Source organism: Lissotriton helveticus, chromosome 11 (assembly GCF_964261635.1).
Source record: "Lissotriton helveticus chromosome 11, aLisHel1.1, whole genome shotgun sequence".
Lineage (NCBI taxonomy): Eukaryota > Metazoa > Chordata > Amphibia > Caudata > Salamandridae > Lissotriton > Lissotriton helveticus.
This window is the reverse complement of record NC_136072.1, coordinates 206,675,055-206,694,771: the sequence shown is the minus strand read 5'-3', so window position 1 is coordinate 206,694,771 and position 19,717 is coordinate 206,675,055. Positions and strand designations below refer to the sequence as shown.

Here is a 19,717-nt window from a genome sequence, read left to right as displayed (position 1 = left end):
ACTGCTCATTTCCTGGCATAAGTATATTTTAAATGAATTGGAATGTGGTTGGAGAAGGCTGGCATGATGTCTTCGCCATATGGGCAATCCCTGACAAATTCTGGTGGCCAGTCTTGTTCAGCAAGAAGAATGTCGTAACCCTTAGAAAGTCGCTCCCCAAAGAGTGCTCTCACTTTTCTTGGTATGTCTCCCTCCATCTGGAGTGTTACTTCATATAACTTATGTGGAGAACTAACCCTGGGATCTGCAGTTTCAACTTGGATGAACTCATTCAAGTCCACTGTCTCCAGATGATCCTTCAAGTTCTTGTGAGCTATGGTGACTTCTGCTGCACTGTCCAACATTGTCTGAGCCCATTCCCTGTTCTTGAGTTGTGTCCTCAAAATCCTCGGCATGTCGGATTTTTAGACCTGCTACCTTCTTTTTGGTGAATTGAGGTTTCTTGTTTCCCTGAACGTGTTGATCATCTTTGGACTTCACGCGTTCTTCCTTATGTTCTGACCGTCCTCTCCTTCCTGATTTTGTGACAATATCTGATGCATTCTTCTGTGCCTTACAAACCGTGCATATACGTGTGCATTGATTGCTTATCCTATAAAATACTATTTATGTAGGGACGACATATTTTTAAGAGGGACTTTTTTGAATTCCATATGGTTACGGTGTTTCTAGTACAACATTTATATTTCTTGCCTGGCTGTTAATGCAGCCTTGCTGTGCCACTGAGTGTAATATCACGTTTATAAAACTCTCGCACACCAGTTGCAGTGGGAGGCGGGAAGCAGAGTCATGGCAAGGGATTCTTCTGTGGCAACCATCTTCTGTTACTACAACCAGCCATCTAAAGGCTAGTGTCCAACAACTTGCAATGTGAATGCTGCGCTGGGGGATTGGGTAACACTTAAAGCCTGGTACATCACATCACAAAGTAGCCTTTCAGGCTATACGTTATTGTGCAAGCCACTCAGTCTGGTGTGTTGCATCAGCCTACCATCCTACAGGACTCAGCAATATTTACTCCGGCGTTGTAGTGCCCTGATATTTTGCCTTATTTCTGAGTGATGGTGACTTTAGTCTACTATTATCTTAAGTCCAGTGGATAGATCCTTATTTTCGGCCTATTCTTAGGGTTAGCCTATTGACTTTGACATAATTAGGTGTCCTTTCATCATTTTCGGGCCTGAAGGCCTATAGTAGAGGGTAGATCCTTTAGTTTTGACATCATATTACCTATTGGTAGGGCTTGTCTATGTATTTTCATAGAGCTATGCGTCTCTTTTACTCTTTTTCAGGCCTACAAGGCCCGAACGAGAGAGACTCCATTTTCTTTCTTGCCTCGGCTGCTCTAGGCGCTTGTAGGTCAAGAGTGATGTTTTAGTTATGAGCTGTTGTTCACTGAGGAGAAACCGGTCGGAGCCGGCCCTTATCGGAGGAATGTGTTTATCCTTCGTGCTCCAGACGCAACAACGGTGGGCCGCTGGGGTTGCGTTGGGAGGGCGGAGCTTGGTACAGGAATCTGGTGGGCGGCAGGTTACTGTCTGGAAATTTCCATGAACGAGGAGCTCTTTATATTATCAAAGTAGAGAGGAGGAGCAGGCAGTCGACAGTTGGAGTTCGGAATGATCGAAGGCTGATGATCTCTTAGAAAGACTGAAGTTATACCGTGAGTTGGTCTGTTGGAGCAGTTGGAGTTAGTTTTGACATCGGAGTTAGAACGATCAAAGTGAAGAAGTTAGTGAAGCAGATGGATTCCAGAGCGGCTGAAACTACATTATTAGATTGAAGTTTTAAGGTGAAGACAGTTCGTGGGAGAGAGGAAGGCGGTGCAGAGTGATCAGTGCAGAGTGAAGAGACAGACGAAGAAGACGAGAGAAGGGTTCCAGTGTTTTGGAGGGGGACGAAGGTGAAGGAGCATAGCGGCGCAGACGTGTGTCCGTGGGTGCAGGGGAGAATCTGAGATGAGCCAAGGCACAGACGAGAGAGGGACCCAGATGACAGCTAGAACCGGACTTCGTAATTATAAGGTGATGTCCAACCTTTCTTCTTAGTGCGCAAATACATATCTTAACTCTTTCCTTTACTTTTCAGGCTATGCTTAGATTGCTAGTTGTTATTGTGACTGCATAATCTGTTATTGTGTAATAAAGGGACCCCAGTTCTAAATTAATATCTATGTAACTTGTTCTTTATGGTAGGACTAACCTTTCTTTACAGCCAGGTACTGTCGTATAGAAGGAGGAGCCATTCCCTTCTTACAGGTAACTGATGACCAAGGGAGAAGGTGAGGCTGAATCGGGGAATAAACTTTGCATATAATAATTTGGCAATTCTTGTGTGAGAGGATCGGATAATAATTCATATAAGATAGAAGACACCCCCATTAGATATTAGATACGTAGGAAACTCCTCACAGAGATCAGGAGGTATTAATAGGACAAAGTGGGGACACTATAAAGGGAGATCTCTCAGGATAGGGCGTTAATGAGAGCACTGATTGTGATCAGTGTGTAGTGAGATCGCTCAGGATAGGGCGTTAATGAGAGCACTGATTGTGATCAGTGTGTAATGAGATCGCTCAGGATAGGGCGTTAATGAGAGCACCGATTGTGGTCGGTGTGTAATGGTAGATGCAGTGGAACTGCTCTCTGATATGAGAGGGAGGGTAGAATAGTCTGGGCCAAAATTGCCGTGGGGCTATAAGGTGAGATTATAGCGTAGGACATGGAATTCCGTAGCTATTATTGATTATTCTTAGTAATCCCTTAGATTTAGCAGTGTTTTTGATGGTATAAGCTTGTATATTGTGAGTTCCCCATTCCCAGGTAAGTACACAGGTACTGTTGTAAATAGGCTCTGGGGAGGGATGTTACGTTTTGGCTGGATTGGTTGTATCTAGGTGAATTGGTGATTTCTGGTCCGAGAATCCGGTCAGAACATTTGGCGTCACGAACCGCTTACGTATACCTTGTAGCGCGTGTTTGTTTTCATTTTATTGGTTTGCGCTCGGCGCGTGCGGTAAGTCTTTTTGTATATTTTTTGTTTATATCTGTATATATTTATATATCTACTTTTGGTACGATGTTTTTGAGAAAGTCAAAATCCACTTTTAAATTGCCTATTGAAATTCCCGGATGGGAATCGACACCTTATGAAGCGCCAGCTCATGAATGGGCGGATTGTACTGGTTTGAGTGAGAGCTGGAATTCTTGTCTGGAAACGGCAGATCCGGCTCAGGTGATTGCTTGTTTGCAGAAGTCGCCTCTTGTGAAGGGCGAGGAGCTTCCAATATTGGGATGGAGAGGTTGGATTTTGTTGTATGCGTACAGGATTGTACATGAGAAATATGTGAAGTTGCAACGTCAGTGCAAAGAATCTTAAGATCAGTTTGTTGAGCTGCAAAATGCTTATACTCTTTTGAGATGTCAGAATAAATTGCTTGCCGACAAACTTGACACATATCAAACTATTGCAGAAAGAGCTGCAGTTCGTATTGCTAAATACAAATACAAGAATCGACGTGGTCGAGTCAGTAAACGGAAAGTGCGTTTGGTTGTAGCAAAAGCTGGGCTTGATTGGAACCCTGAGTGGGATGGTAATATCTGGGACTCGAATGATTCTGGTTCTTCAGCTGAGGAGTCTGACAGACGCGAGCATTCTCGCATTGGGCGTGACTGTAAATCGAGTGCTTCTTGTAAATCTGATGATCATTGTACACCTGATGGTCCCTGTAAACCTGATGATTGTTGTAAATCTGACGATCGTTGTAAATTTGACGATCGCTGTAAATCTGACGACCGGTATGCATGTGAAGATCATGCGGAGGTTTCTGCGCACCCTGTCTTTCGAAGGAAATTACAGCAGGCTCCTGGCAATCCCAATGGGATTCCTTTGGATAGTTTGGAAGATTTTACGCAACAGGAAGTTAGTGACATTTTAGAACGATTTCGACAACGGCCTGGTGAGGCCTTGCTTACATGGATGGTGCGTCTTTTTGAATTGGGTGCTGCTGGCATCATGTTGGATATGGGAGATGCGCTGAAATTCTGTTCTTTGAGCTCTGATTCTACTGTACAAGATCATTTTCGGAATTATACTAATGCTGGTCAAATTAGTTTGCTTCAATTAGCGACGGATGGTTGTAATCACAAATATCCTACTGAATATGATTGGCCTTTGAATGATAAGCTGTGGTATACTTTGAGAGATGCCTCACAAAGAAGAAGTGATAAACTGCAATTTTTCTGAGTACATCTGACAGATTGATGGATGGTTTGTTAACTTCTTCGGTGCGGAATAGGATTATTCGTTCTGCCCCTGTGGCCTATAAGCAAGTTATGATGACATTGTTGATTAATCAAACTGGCAGTCCTTTGTCTCTTGTGCTTGAGGCTGTGCGTCAGCTTGGTGAATTGGGCGAATGGCTTAAACCGGAAAGACAATCCAGACCCGAGGGTCGTACTAGTGGTAACTATCATTTTACTAGACGTGATATGTTTCTCGCCTTGCTGGATGATGGTGTGAAAAGAGAAGATATTGATGGTGAGCCGAATAATTGATTGTGGGCTATGATCCGCAAACGTGACTTGGACAGGAAAGAAGGCGCTAGGCCAGTGCGTAAACAGGACTGTGATCGTGACTATTCTGATGACAGTGACAATGACAGACACCGTAATCAATTTGACAGGTATGATGGAAGACGGAATGAGAGGGACGTGTCTCCCCGTCGTGAACGAGAGAGAGTGGGAGAGGGGGAGAGAGAGAGGGGGAGAGATGAGCGTTTTGAAAGCAGACATTGAGAGGAGAGGGATGAATCTCCTGAAATGAGAATGAGAGATGGACGACACAGGTTGTCTGAGCGAAATTCACAATACTCTGCGGATGACAAGATTCCATTTTGTGAGGGAAACAAGTATGAACAAGAGGTGACACTACCTAGAAGATTTGAAAGTCTTTACCCTGATTTGTCTTGGGCATCAGAACGCAATAAAAATGACTAGGAAATAGGTCAAGCTCCGGTACGCAATTGGGCTCACAAAGATAACAGACCCTATGTAGAGATTGACATTTTTTGGAGACATCGTAACATACAGAGGGCCCGAGCATTGGTAGGTACAGGAGCGGAGGCCACTTTAATTTATGGGAACCCAAAGAAATTTAAAGGACAATTCTTTACAGTTACTGGCTTAGGTGGTAAAGTAACTCCCGCAGTGCAAGCTAATGTCGAAATGAGAATAGGTAGAATTCCCCGAAAAGAATATTCTGTACTAGTGGTACCACTTTTGGAATACATATTTGGAATTGACATTTTGAAAGGTATGACATTATGTTTAGATGATGGACGTTATCAATTTGGAGACAGGAAATACATATCGTCAAAATCTGTGAGAGTTGGTCGTTTGAGAATTCCTCCCGTGAAAATTCCCCAAGCTACAAAAGTGGTTTCTCAGAAACAGTATCGTATTCCAGGTGGGTATGAAGAAATGAGTGTTACAATTCAGGATTTAGTGGATGCAGGAGTTATTACCCCAGTTAGTTCTGCCTGGAATAATCCCGTATGGCCGGTGCAGTGCGTAAGAGTGATAATTCTTGGCGCATGACAGTTGATTATCGCGAATTAAACAAACATACACCCCCTTTGACTGTTGCAGTACCTGACATTATTACCTTAATTGAGACAATTCAAAAACATTCAGGAACTTGGTATGCTTCAATTGACATTGCTAATGCTTTCTTTTACATCCCGATTGCCCCCGAGTGTCATGAACAGTTCAGCTTTACATGTAATGAACGTCAAATGACGTTCAGAAGTCTTCCGCAAGGCTATTTACAGAACATTTAGCTGAAATACCGGTAAATCCGCAAGAACAGGTGTGTCATTACATTGATGACATTTTGATTCAAGGTGAAACACAAGATCAAGTTCAGACCCAATTAGATCAGATTGTAACTCATTTACAAAATTGAGGTTGGGAAATAAATCCAGATAAATTACAGGGTCCAGCACAAAGTGTGACATTTTTAGTCATTAATTGGCATGAAGGGAATCGAGAGGTGATTCCACAAGTAAAACAGAAAATTGCAGAATTTGCCGTTCCACGGAACAGAAAGGAAGCACAGAAGTTTATTGGCTTATTTGGTTTCTGGCGTCAACATATTCCACATTTGAGTCAAATATTAGCCCCTTTGTACAAAGTTACTCGGAAAAAGAATGTGTTTGAATGGAACAAACCCCAGCAAGATGTGTTTGATCTGGCGAAAGAAGCGATTCAGCATGCTTTGGATTTGTGGCCTGTACGTGATGGTGATGTGGAATTGAATGTGTCTGTGCAAGGTCCTTATGCGAATTGGAGTTTGTGGCAAAAACAAGTTAGAACAAAAGTACCGTTAGGTTTCTGGACTAAAAAGTTACCCGATGCTGGCGAACGTTATACACCATTTGAGAAACAGCTACTTGCATGTTATTGGGTTCTGGTGGATACCGAGCAACTGACTTTGGGACATGATGTAATTTTGAGACCTGAAATTCCTATTATGCAGTGGGTTTTGAGTTGACCAAAAACTCATGGAATTGGACACGCTCAAGAAGCAGGTGTGATTAAATGGAAATGGTATATACAAGACAGAGCACGTGTAGGACCAAAGGGTGTTGCGATGTTACATGAGCAAGTGGCGCTGGCGCCATTGGAAAAGGCAGAGAGTGATTGTTCCGTACCTATAGTACAGGAATCCCCTGTTAAGTGGGGTAAGCCATTTGATGATTTGTCCGTGGAGGACAGAAAACATGTGTGGTTTACGGATGGTTCAGCAAGGTATAAGGGAGAGAAGAGGCATTGGAAGGCAGTATCCTATAATCCGATCACACAAAAATTGCTAAGTACAACAGGTGAAGGAAAAAGTAGTCAATTTGCTGAGTTATATGCTGTTTATCAAGTTTTGAAACAAGAATTGCCCGGTACATGTCATATTTTTACTGATTCCCTTGACAAATTTTTTCACCAAATTGCAGATGAGAAATCTAAAATTTCTGAGGCAATGGTGGACAAACAAGATTTTGATTTGGCGAAATGGGCCCATCAGAAGGCAGGACATTTTGGAGAAAGAATCACTAGCAGGTGGGCTGCTGACCGAGGGATTTATATTCCACTTAATTTGATCACAGACGTTATATATGCATTGCCCCATATGTCAACATTCTAGACAGCGAGAGCTGCGCCATATTATCAGAGGACAGTTACATCGAGGGAAATCACCTGCACAGATTTGGCAAATAGATTATATTGGTCCTCTTCCCATGAGTAAAAATTGTCAATACATTTGTACAGTTGTAGACACTTTCAGTGGCCTTTCCCTGTAAAAGAGCTACCCAAGTAAATACTATTAAAACATTGGAGTTGATTATGTTATATTATGATGTTCCACTTCAAATACAGTCTGACAACGCATCCCATTTTAAAGGCAAGTTAGTGCAGGAATTCTGTGTGGAGAACAACATTGAATGGGTGTTTCATATACCTTATTACCCACAGGCAGCAGGCCTTGTGGAGAGAATGAATGGCTTGCTGAAAGATCAACCTCGTAAATTATCAAATGACAACTATAACAATTGGAGAGATTGCTTGTTTGATGCATTGTTGATTTTAAATAATCGTCCTTATTTGAATTCTGATTCCCCATTAATGCGTTTATTTCCTCCAGCCATTGATGCTAAACCTAATACAGTGGAGAGTACAGTGATGTATTGGGAAATTTCCCATGGAGCCGGCTCCATGCAGAGCAACCCCAGGTTCTGCAGGCTTGGACCTGCATTCTATAAACCCAATTACTTTAAAGAAAGGAGACTTTACTATTGTGGAGACAGGCATTGGTGTCCAGATACCAGCTGGAAGTTTTGGATTAATTGCCCCGAGATCTGGCCTGGCCTTAAAAGGCATCCAAGTGCTCGGAGGTGTCATTGACAGTGATTATCAAGGAGAAATTAAAGTACTCCTATTCAACAGTGGTGATCTGATTTACTGATGCACAAAACAGACCGAGTTGCTCAATTGCTAATTATGCCTGTTTTCAGTGGTGAGATTAAAAAAGGCACTGCCCCAACTCTGTTGACAGTTCGAGGAAAGAAAGGTTTTGGCTCCACTGATAATCCCGGAGCGAGAGTGTGGGTTCAATTGCCTAAAAATCCCCCTGAACAGGCTGAAATAATTGCAACCGGTCAGGACAATACTGTTCTAGTGATGAGGCCAGGGCAGATAGCTGGGAAGCAGTTCCAGCTGATAAATGTTATTTACAAGAATGAATAATACCTGCATCTGATTCCATTTTCCTAGACCATCATCTGGACTGTTGCTGTCGGAAGTGTCGTCGCTGGACTCCTTTTGGCTTGCTGCGCCGGGAAACGGGAGAGCCCCCAGGACTGGAATAATTCTTTGGACTGAAGACGTCGTTCTTCTGCGTCGTGGGATTCGTCATCTAACTTTTGGACAACTTTAGCACGAAGACTAACTAATTCTAATCATTTCTGCCTCACACCTATGCGATCTGTGATAGATGTTTTGGTGACCTGTTTGGTTGCTGTCCCAGCTTCTATGGAGACACTTGCCCATATTTTCAATTTATCAAAAGCCTATCCCAATGTAATTTTTAATGACTTTGCGGCCCATGATTACTGTGCTCTATGCACGGTTTTGCCTGATTCACAGCCCCCTTTGCATTCCCAAATAACAACCTACAATATTACCGAGGGGGACCTCTGTTTTTTCTTGACTTGTGATCCTAAAATTATGAGCAAATGTATTAGATTGAAACAGAAAGATGCAACTTCAATTACTGCCCATGAAAGAATTCTATGCTTTGAAAGACTACCTAAATCTTGTACTTCTGTTAGAAATAATATGACTTGTAGACGTCTTGTAGTTCAGATTCAGATTTAAATCTTTATTCGGATTCCATCAAATCCATAAAAGCAATCACATATATATGTACAATCACAATTAAAATAATTACGATTTCCTATACATTTTAAAAACGGCACACATTATATTATATTACAGCAGCAATACAAATGGCATTTCAAGGATTTTCCATTGTTTTACGCACATGGACGATAACTCTCAAGAAAGAGCTCACACGAAATATCAATTCATCATTGTGAAGAGTGAGCAGCAACAAATAAGACTGTTCCAAAGAGATTGGCCTTTGTTTCTTAAAATATGGAACTAAAAACCATTTAATATATTTTAAATAAAATTTGCAAGAAAAGAAGTGTATGTCATTTTGGAAACTTCCTCCGTCGCAAGGGCAAAATTTGTCCTCAGATTTTACATAGAGGTGGCCTAATGGGAAACATAATAAAAATCTGACAGTACCTGCCCTCAGGCGAAATAAGAGTGATCTCTCCCAATTTGTCATTGGTAACGTGAGGTACAATGGGATTGGTTGTCTGTACAAGTCTCTGTTCACATAGGCCTGAACAGTAGATTTAGTTAACTCCCCCTCCAGTCTCTTTTTAGTATAAAGTTCGTATAGTGCAGACTTGATTTCATTTTTGTCTGTGTGCTCAATCTTGGTAGGATCGATAAAAAGATGGCCCTTACCCACACTACTTAATTTCTTGTAAACTCCAGAGAGCCAGGGGATTAACATCCCTTTCTCACAATTGAGACAATCTCTTATAATCCTGTGGGTTAGGGATGCTGATGTGTTCCTTCAAATGGCCAACCAAAACAAGGCTGGTCTGGTTAATATAAAATCCGATATGTGGTGCAGGTTTAGTTCCAGATGACAAATGTACTCTGAAGTTGAGATAGGAACACCAAGAATTTTCCTGCAAAAACGGTTTTTCTCGGTTTGGATACTAGATGGCTTACCCAAACCCCATATCTCGGCCCCATATGTTGCTACCGGAGCACACTGTGATTTTAACATTTTTTTAAATAGTTTTAATAGCACCAGTTTTCTTGGGCCGTGGGAGACTAAGAATAGAGTTAAGGGCTTTTGAGAACTTGCTCGTGGCGTGGACCAAGTGTCCACTCCACGAGCCGTTCGCAGCAAAAACCATTCCTAAATAGGGAAAGGTGCTTGTGGAATAAAGTTTATCACTTCCTACAGCAATCACACTTAGCTGTTTTTCCCCCGGCCCACACGACATTATAAAAGATTTTTTTAAATTTACTTTAAGATCTAAGTTGCCCATGAACTGTGCAAAACTACTAACTAAAGTGCGCAAGGCATTTGGTGTCAAGCCCATAAGAACCTCATCCTCTGCGTACAACAATGTTGGTAACAACCCCCCCCTATTTTCGGGACATCCGTGGTTGCCATTTTTAAGGTATTGCTTAACCCGTTAATATAAATTATGAATAACAGGGGTGCTAAAACACACCCCTGCCTAACTCCTCTTTCCACCTTTATGGCCCCTGAGATTTCCCCAGCCATCCCTATCCTTACTTGAGCCATTGTGTCGGTGTGCAGATTAAGTCCATAAAGGCTAAGTAGATTGGTGACGACCTGGCAATGGTGTATTTGCCAATAAACAAATTCAGGTTCAGGCACTGCTCTGTCGTCCCCACCCTATTTCTGAAGCCCATTTGACACTGGTCCAAAATGCCCATTTCCTCAGCCCAATCATTTGTTCTATTAAATAAAATTCGACCCAACATTTTCAGAGTATTATCTAGGAGAGAAATGGGTCTGTAATTAGCTGGGTCTGTTCTCTCCCCCTTTTTAGGTCTCGCCTGTCGATGCGCATGCGCATCGAGCTTGCGAGCCTATTGCGGCTTAACCACTCTTTAACTAACAAGCAAGGAATCGTGGCGATTCCTTGCAGTGCCCGTGACTTTTAAGCTCAATGCGCATGTGCATTGAGCTTAAAAGCGCGTGCACATCAGTTCCCTCAGCCGCAATCGCCGTCTGTTCCCTCAGCCGCATTCCTCCGACACCTTTTGAAGTGAAGCTTAGCTTCACTTCAAAGGCCCCCGGCTTCTTCACACCCACATGCCACTCTCCCCGCTCCGCCCCCTCCCCTGCCCGCCGTGTGCATTTCTCCTCCACCCCCTCCCCACAGCAATGCCCTCCGTCTTGTTTCCGCGTGGCTCCTCCTCTGCCACGATTTACTCCAAGCCGATACCCCAGCAAGCAAAAAGGAAGCTGCCAGAATGGAGCCCTATACCGAGTCAGTAGCCAACTGCCCAGCATCTGTTTCTGCACAAGCTTACCGCGTTTAATCTCCTGCTTTAAACCACGTTCAGGTCGTGCTTGCTCACAGCACCACCACCGATGTTACTCTACTCCAGTCCACTTTTTTACGATATCTCGGCGTCACCACTCACAGGCAGATACCAAATTAAAGCTGATCCACAGAGTAGTTTTTTCTTCTTTTTTTGCCCTTTAAATAAAAATCGCAAATCTTTCTTCTTATATTCAACATTTATCGGCGTCTCTTTAACACAAAAGCCGGTTTACAGTCACTTTTCAATTCCTGCGGGTTCAAGCTACGTCAATCTGTACCCACTCACAGCACCACCGCAACAGCCGCGGCTTCTGCATTAGCGTTCTGACTTCCTGACTTCAAAAAAAATAATTCAAGCCGCAGAAGAGTTTTGCAGGTCGAAGATCTCCGCCTTCCTTCTTGCATTCGATACTCGGTCTCACCAAATCACCAAGTGGCTGATTCACCGGAAAAACATACAGCACTCCCCTCCCTAAACCGTTATAAACCACCGACCAGGAGAGAGAAGGTCTGAGCTGCCTACACAGCCCACGCCACGGCCGCAATCTTGCCTCAAGCATATTTTATTCATTTAATTATATTTTTCATACAAATGTGTAATAGCTATCAAACTTATCAAGACAATAAAAAATTATTGCCATCTAAGGGTTCCGCTGCCGTACAATCACAAGGAACTAAACAAGCATTGGCATAGCCAATAGGTCTCGCTTGTGGGACCTTATAAGTATTTTGTTTTGCAGCACAATATCCTTGTAACTAAATACTAGGGTCCCACAAGCGAGACCTATTGGCTATGCCAATGCTTAACCCCTCACCCTCACCCTCACTCACCCTCAATCACCCTCACTCACCCTCACTCACCCTCACTCACCCTCACTCACCCTCACTCACCCTCAACACCTCACCCTCACTCACCCTCACCCTCACTCACCCTCCCTCAACCCCTCACCCTCACTCACCCTCAACCCCTCAGCCTCCCCCTCACTCACCCTCAACCCCTCACCCTCTCCCCTGCTGCACTCTCCTGCTCTCTAGAGATGTGGCATAACGACAAGAGCTGCCATATAAGTCACGTAAATACAAAACATGTTGCATTCCAAATGCTATAGGTGTCACATTCGCAAAAGTTATAACTATTGGCATTGTAAATTACAAAGCCATCAATTTAGCAATTTTAACAACCAAAAAATAAATAATATATGTCATTTACTAGACCAATAACTACAACTTTTCTAATGCGAGACCTATTGCATTCCAACCCCACTCACACACGCAACGCCACTCACACACGCAACGCCACTCACACACGCAACGCCACTCACACACGCAACGCCACTCACACACGCAACGCCACTCACACACGCAACGCCACTCACACACGCAACGCCACTCACACACGCAACGCCACTCACCCACGCAACGCCACTCACCCACGCAACGCCACTCACCCACGCAACGCCACTCACCCACGCAACGCCACTCACCCACGCAACGCCACTCATCCACGCAACGCCACTCATCCATTTGCAAAACAAAAAAGGTCAAACTCTTCTATTGCGAGACCTATTGCATTTTCAATGCTTGTTATATATTGGCACTATTATGCTTGTGGACCATGTATCTGGCATTGGCACCAAAGGTAAGCTATTAAAAACATTGGTTAAAATAGGTGCCCAAAGTTTGGGTTTCCATTTGGTGATATCTATGGGAAGGCCATCTGGCCCCGGATCCCTATTGCCTAGGCTCTGTTTGATGGCTGCGAGCACCTCACCTAAACTGATCTGTAGGGGACAGAGTTGGCCGGGATTATAGGTATCAATAACATTTGGAGGTGTGGCGTATACCTTAGAGAAATGATCTTCCCACCGATTGCTCGAGATAGTGCAACTGATTGTGGATAGGTGGTTTCCCATATTGCGCACATTTTTCACTGCGGACCAGAAAGATGCTCCATTCTTTCCTGCTGCAGAGTTGGATAACTCGTCCCACTGTTCTATCAGGATTGCTGACTTACGTTCACCTATTGTGAATTTATACTTAATCCTTGCTGCCCTGACCTCCATTGGACATCTAGGCTTAGTGCTTAATGCTTTGCGTAACGCCCTATTAGCGGCTGAACATTTACTGTCGAACCATCTGGGGTTTCTGTCCAGTTTTTTAATGGGGACTGTTAAAAGTGACTTAATTACTGTGCACAAACTGGTATAATCTTTAATTACCCTTAGATAGTTCCCATCCGAGAGAGAACATGAGTCAATCAAGTCTTGGTGTTTGTTAACAACAAGATTGACTATGTCTCCACTGTCAACCCCTCTCCATTTCAATCTTAAATTATTTGTGGAAGGGGTAACGTCGCTTGCACCCGGTGTACGAGTATACACTTGAGGGGGGCCCATTCTGATATTAGTCACTAGTGCATTATGGTCCCCGAATGCAGTTTCTAGGACCTTGGCCATTATAAGAGAGTCGATTAGCACAGATGACATGAAGATGTAATCGATAGTTGTAGAGAAATCTCTACCTCTAAATGTTGGGACTTGATTAGTTGTTGGAGTGGGGCTAACAGCCATTGTGTTAATTAGGATATGCTCAGAGATGAAACAATCCAATTCTAGACCCCTTTTCACAGCTCGATCGGTATAAATGTTTCCATTACTTGTGGAGGTGTTTGACATCTTTGCACTAAAATCTCCAGCAAGAATAATCCTATTTGTCATACTTTTATCTAGGGGCTCAATCACGTCAGTAAATTAAAAAGTTCTATATAATTTTTATTTGGGACTGAGTGAAAGTCATTATTATAACAAGCATTGAAAATGCAATAGGTCTCGCAATAGAAGAGTTTGACATTTTTCGTTTTGCAAATGGATGAGTGGCGTTGCGTGGCTGAGTGGCGTTGCGTGGCTGAGTGGCGTTGCGTGGCTGAGTGGCGTTGCGTGGCTGAGTGGCGTTGCGTGGCTGAGTGGCGTTGCTTGGCTGAGTGGCGTTGCTTGGCTGAGTGGCGTTGCGTGGCTGAGTGGCGTTGCGTGGCTGAGTGGCGTTGCGTGGCTGAGTGGCGTTGCGTGGCTGAGTGGCGTTGCGTGGCTGAGTGGCGTTGCGTGGCTGAGTGGCGTTGCGTGGCTGAGTGGCGTTGCGTGGCTGAGTGGCGTTGCGTGGGTGAGTGGCGTTGCGTGGGTGAGTGGCGTTGCGTGGGTGAGTGGCGTTGCGTGGCAATGTTTTTAGAGTACAGGGGTTTTCTTGAAGGCTTCATATTTGAAACAATTTCTTTCAATAAATGTCCATCAAAATAAAATTCTAATGCTAAAAAATAAATAACTTTTTTAATTTTGAATGATCTTTCTCGTATGTTTACATGACAAGTGTTCCCCGATTTACGCGCAACATCTTTGTATGGCTCAGCTCTTGTTATGGTTCTTTTAACAAGCCAGACCCCATGCTGATACAATAAAAGCGGAAGATATATAAAACAAAGGTCCTTTGCCACAGAGTACCCTATTTAACCGCCTCAGCAAAAATTAGACCAAGGAAGATCGCATTAATATGGTCCGCTACTGTAACACTGAGCGCATGTGTTTATACACATCAGTTTGTTTTATATTACACATGACGATTCATAGAAAAATATAAAAAATAAATGCCTTATACTATCAATGGTTTTATATATTTTAATGATAAGCAGCTCTAATCGACATTAAGATATAGGTAAACAACATCACTTGTGCTTGCAAAAGCTACATATAATATACAACTGTTTGTAATACACGCCCGATGTGTATACTAGCAAATGAAGGTAACCTAAAATTCAAGTGTGATTTTAATGTAGACAGCAGACTAAACAGAGGCCATACAAAGTGTTTGAAGTACGCACTCGCTTTGCATGTAAGTAGAAGGAGATGGCAGAAAAACAAATAGTGTGAATTGAATGGCGCCAGCAAACTAAAGAGAGACTAGACAGCCTGTTTGTGACGGGCGCTTGCTTCGCATGTAAGTCGAGGGAGATAACAGTGGAAGGAAAGATATAATGTAACAGAACACACAAAAGAGAGGACAAATAAAAAGTGTTTATAATGCGCACGCGGTTTGCACCTAAAAACGAAGAAATCAGCAAAATAAATAGTGTGAACTGAATATTTCACCCCCGTGATCGATGTGCTAGCGGGGGCTTGTGGTGGAGAGTGGGGAGAGAAGCTGAAGTTTCAGTAAGCGGGGTTGGGTTCAAATTTGGATGAGTGAGGGACGTGGGGAGGATCGCATGGCTCGGGAGGAGGCTAAAGGGGGATGGGTGCAGGGGGATTGTGTCCCGGGCTGCGTGGTTCAATGGAAGTGAAGGAATGCGGGGGGGGGGGTGGTAATCGGCGGGGCGCAGGAAGAACTGGGGGGGTGCTCGCATGAGTTGGGTAGTCGCATGCAAAAGCCTTTCATCCTTCTGAGTCCGTTTCGGTTGGGGTACAGTTAAAAGAAAAACAAGTCGGATGGGGTGGGGGGTGGGGGAGAAGGAGAGTGAGCAGCTTGAGGCGCTATTGATGAGTTGTAAATGGTGGCGCCGTCGATAAGAAAGACTGTACTCGTGGCTGTGCCAAGTGGGCAAAAACTCATCAGACTGAACCTTCCACTTGTGCGGTACGAACAAAGCAAGAGGCAAACTGTTGGCAGACCGAGGGCCATCGACAAGAAGGTGCATCCCTGCCGTGTAAAGTAGCTGTAAAAAACACGCAGCATATGTCGGCCGGAGCTAAAAAGAAAAGAAAGGTCTAATATTGCAATGCTGGTCAGCGCATTTAGCGTCACGAAGCCTCGAGTAATGTGATAAAACTTATGTTGCACATAAATCAACATGATGTAAATACAAACAAGTGAAAGCGGGATGTAATTAGGGGGGAGGAGAAGTCTGGGCAGGCAGGATGACTCGGGGGAGGGGGCTGAGCGGGGCAGAGCGGCATGTGGGTGTGAAGAAGCCGGGCCTTTGAAGTGAAGCTAAGCTTCACTTCAAAGGTGTCGGAGGAATGCGGGCGGCTGTGCACGCGCTTTTAAGCTCAATGCACATGCGCATTGAGCTTAAAAGTCACGGGCACTGCAAGGAATCGCCACGATTCCTTGCTTCTTAGTTAAAGCTTGTATAAGCCGCAATAGGCTCGCAAGCTCGATGCGCATGCGCATCGACAGGCGAGACCTAAAAATTAATAAAATAAAAAGGAAACTTCCTTTTATATTCGATGACCTGAATGTTTGGGCTTCCAGTTGGTATTATCTTTATAGTCCCGCCCGCAGTTATCCCGATGCCAATTAATAGGCCACCTACAGGCCGACCAAAAGCAGGCTTAAGTGCATGTGCACTGTTACAATAAAAGCCCTCTAAATGGAAATCAACTGTAGCCCATGTCTCCTGAAACATTATTATATCTATGTCAGATAATATCCTCAACCAGTCTGGATCCAATACTCTCGACTCCAGCCCTGCAACATTCCAACTAAGGATCCTAAGATCACTTTTAGTTGGATTGTTCGGGCGGGATTTTTCAGACTTCCCGTTTGTAACCACCTTGCTAACAGGCCTATACTTGACTAACGCACTGTCTTCTCCTTCCCCGGGACACAATAACGCAACTGTTTCAGCACTATTTATTGCAATAGTTGGTGGGCCCTGCGGAGTAGTTGCTGCAGCTGTGGTGGCCCCAACTTCCACACCCTTAGGGATAGGCTTCGGAAGACTGTTAAGTGTCTGAATAGCTCCATCATTGTCCTCCATAAACCCCTCTTGGTCTGTATTTGGGAGCCCGAAGTATGCTGTCAGTCAGTCGACCATCTCCAGGCAGCTAGATCTGTTGCTTGTCGGAATCCCTCTGCCAGTTTGCAAGAATATTCCAACATTATCTCTGCAAAGGTTCCCTCCCCACTATCCCCAGTCTCCTCCCCAGTCCCGACATCCTATCCTACTCCATTGCTCATCATATCCGAACCCAACCCTCCTACGAGGGGGATAGAAGAAGGAGAGTCGTTTGGTTCCGATAGATTCAATAAACCCTTGATTCCACCATGAGCATATATAATCTCCTGTGCGTGGATCCTCAAAATTAACTATAATGCAATCTCCCTGGATTGTTTTCCTTTCCTGCCCCACCCAGGGCACTCTACGGACCGTTAGGATCCTACTTGACCTATGGGGGGGGTAGTGGTCGGTTGGTGTTGAGCCAGTGTCGGACTTTGTTCTTTAGCGACTCAGTAGATTCGACTATATGGTCCGCCACTTCAGGAACTCCAGTCATGACCACTACGAAAGGGCTTGCTTCTGGTGGTAGGTTAACTGTGAGTCTACCCTCTTTTACTCCCATGTTCCTATCCCTTTTGGGAGGTGAGAGTGGGGCCTTAGGAGCATTATCTTTTGATTTTAAAAACAGTCTGATTTACCGGCTTATCTACCGGTTTGTTAGCTGTGATCAGCAGGGTATTTGATTTAGCCTTTGCGTTTACTGCTTGGGCAGGAGTTTTGTTGGTTAGTTGGCCTGCTGATTTGGTGTTACTAGGTTTGGGTCCCCCGGCCATTGGGGCCCCTGAGATGAGAGGGTTTTTAGAGAGGACAGTTAATTCGGCCAATTGCTCTTCTATATAAGCAAATCTAGTCTCTATCGGAGACAGATACGTTTTAAAGAGGTCCCTGATTATTGTCAGCAGTTGGCTATTTGCTTGACAATTACTACACCCTCTGCCCAGAGCGTCGAAAGCCTCTACATTAACTGTCTGGGACAGCATTATTTGCTACTGAGTGTGGAACCTCTTTGCCATTTTTTAAGGCATGATCTTGTTTTTGTTTTTTCTCGGGTTTTTTCTTATGTGCATCCGTTCCATTTGTCTTTGGAGCATTTGTCTTTTTTGTGTGTTTCTGAATGGCGCCCTCCCTCTCCCCTCTTAACCCCTTAAGTGCTGCCGTCGGCCAACGGTCGTCACGGGCACTACCTCCCCAGTGCTGCGCACGACCGTTGGACGTCCAGTTCAGCACCGGATAATGGACAGCGCAGCACTGGGGAGGTTTGTTTACTAGCTTTAAAGGGGTTAATTTGCTTATACTTGTCTCATTTGGTGTGAGGCCAATAACTAATTCTGGGGTCCTTTCTAAAGATGGACTCAACTGTGAGTCTAGTAAAAGTTGTGATACGGACAGGTCAACCTCATTTGGCAAGCTGTGGATGTCTACCTGAACATCTAATGTAGGACCCATATCCTTAGCCTGCACTGGGGTTCTAGCTAGCGCAAGAGATCCCAGGGACGATCTTTTTTGCGAAGGCTAAGTTCTGGGAAACTCTGCGCTCTAGAAGAGTGATGCCTTGATCTATGGCTTCATTGGCCCTTATAATGAAGTTATCAATTGGGCCGATTATTGGGGCTCCACCCACAGCTGTCTTACTTCTACTTCCCCTTGTAGACATGTTATAAAGCAATTACAGTATACGTTCCCAAAGTTTGAAGTATAAAAACAAATATTTAAAAGGCGCAAAGCATGTATACGGACTAAATTAGGGTCAATTTGTGTAGACGCCACTTAGACTGAGTTGTCCAAATACGGCTTACGGGCATAAACAGTACTAGTCTCGATAGTTCACATGGGCCTTAGTGCCCCGATCCCCAGCCACACTGTAAGCACGCTGATGGTATAGTTCGGGTGCAACAGTGTGATCCAGGTTAGTGCGGCTGTTCCAGTGACAAGGTCCGGACAAATACAGTCAGCAGGGCTACGCAAGTCTGTACAAACTTAGCACAGTACATAGGAAGTTGTCGTTGTCCTCCCCACCTCGCAACACTCCTCAAGATTAAATATGGCACGTGAAGTTTGGTTGTCATAAACAGTACAACGTACCTTTGATTGCAGATATAAGGGGGGGGCCCGCCCAGCCTCCTCCGGCCTCTGAGGGCCACAGAGGGCCCGCCCTTTGCCCGGGCGCTCCCGCGATGCGGGGGCTCTCGCAGATTTTAAAACGCCTCAGGGCGGGAAGCAGGCGTTGGCGCCTCCCTGCCGCTATGGACGCTGGATGTTGTAGTCCCCCCCCACTCACTGCGGCCGCGCCAAGGTTGCAATCGGCTGCGGGGGGAGACTAGGGGCAGGAGCGCGGGTCCAGAAGGGAAAGCAGGAAGCCGGGAAGCAGCACAGAAGAGTCTGGAAATGCCGCCGAAGTTCACAAGAGAGTCCCTGCTCCACCGGGGCTCTCGCAGATTTTAAAACGCCTCAGGGCGGGAAGCAGGCGTTGGCGCCTCCATGCCGCTATGGACGCTGGATGTTGTAGTCCCCCCCCCCCCCTCACTGCGGTCGCGCCAAGGTTGCAATCGGCTGCGGCGGCGGGGGGAGACTAGCGTCGGGGCAAGAGCGCGGGTCCAGAAGGGAAAGCAGGAAGCCGGGAAGCAGCACAGAAGAGCCTGGAAATGCCGCCGAAGTTCACAAGAGAGTCCCCTTGTAGTTACCCGTAGTCACTATCGTATGGTGCTATTACCTTCTGGATGGCTATT

At 44.8% G+C, this 19,717-nt stretch overlaps 1 protein-coding gene across 1 annotated transcript in view; it reads left to right on the top strand.

Moving 5' to 3' along the window:
- The window catches only part of LOC144792353 (uncharacterized), a 250,193-nt gene extending 241,460 nt beyond the window's left edge, over positions 1-8,733 (top strand). Inside the window, exon 6 of the transcript XR_013602542.1 lies at positions 8,325-8,733. The gene's annotated coding sequence lies outside the window, so the exon portion shown is untranslated. The remainder of the gene's footprint in view (positions 1-8,324) is intronic.
- Positions 8,734-19,717: the final 10,984 nt, after the last annotated feature.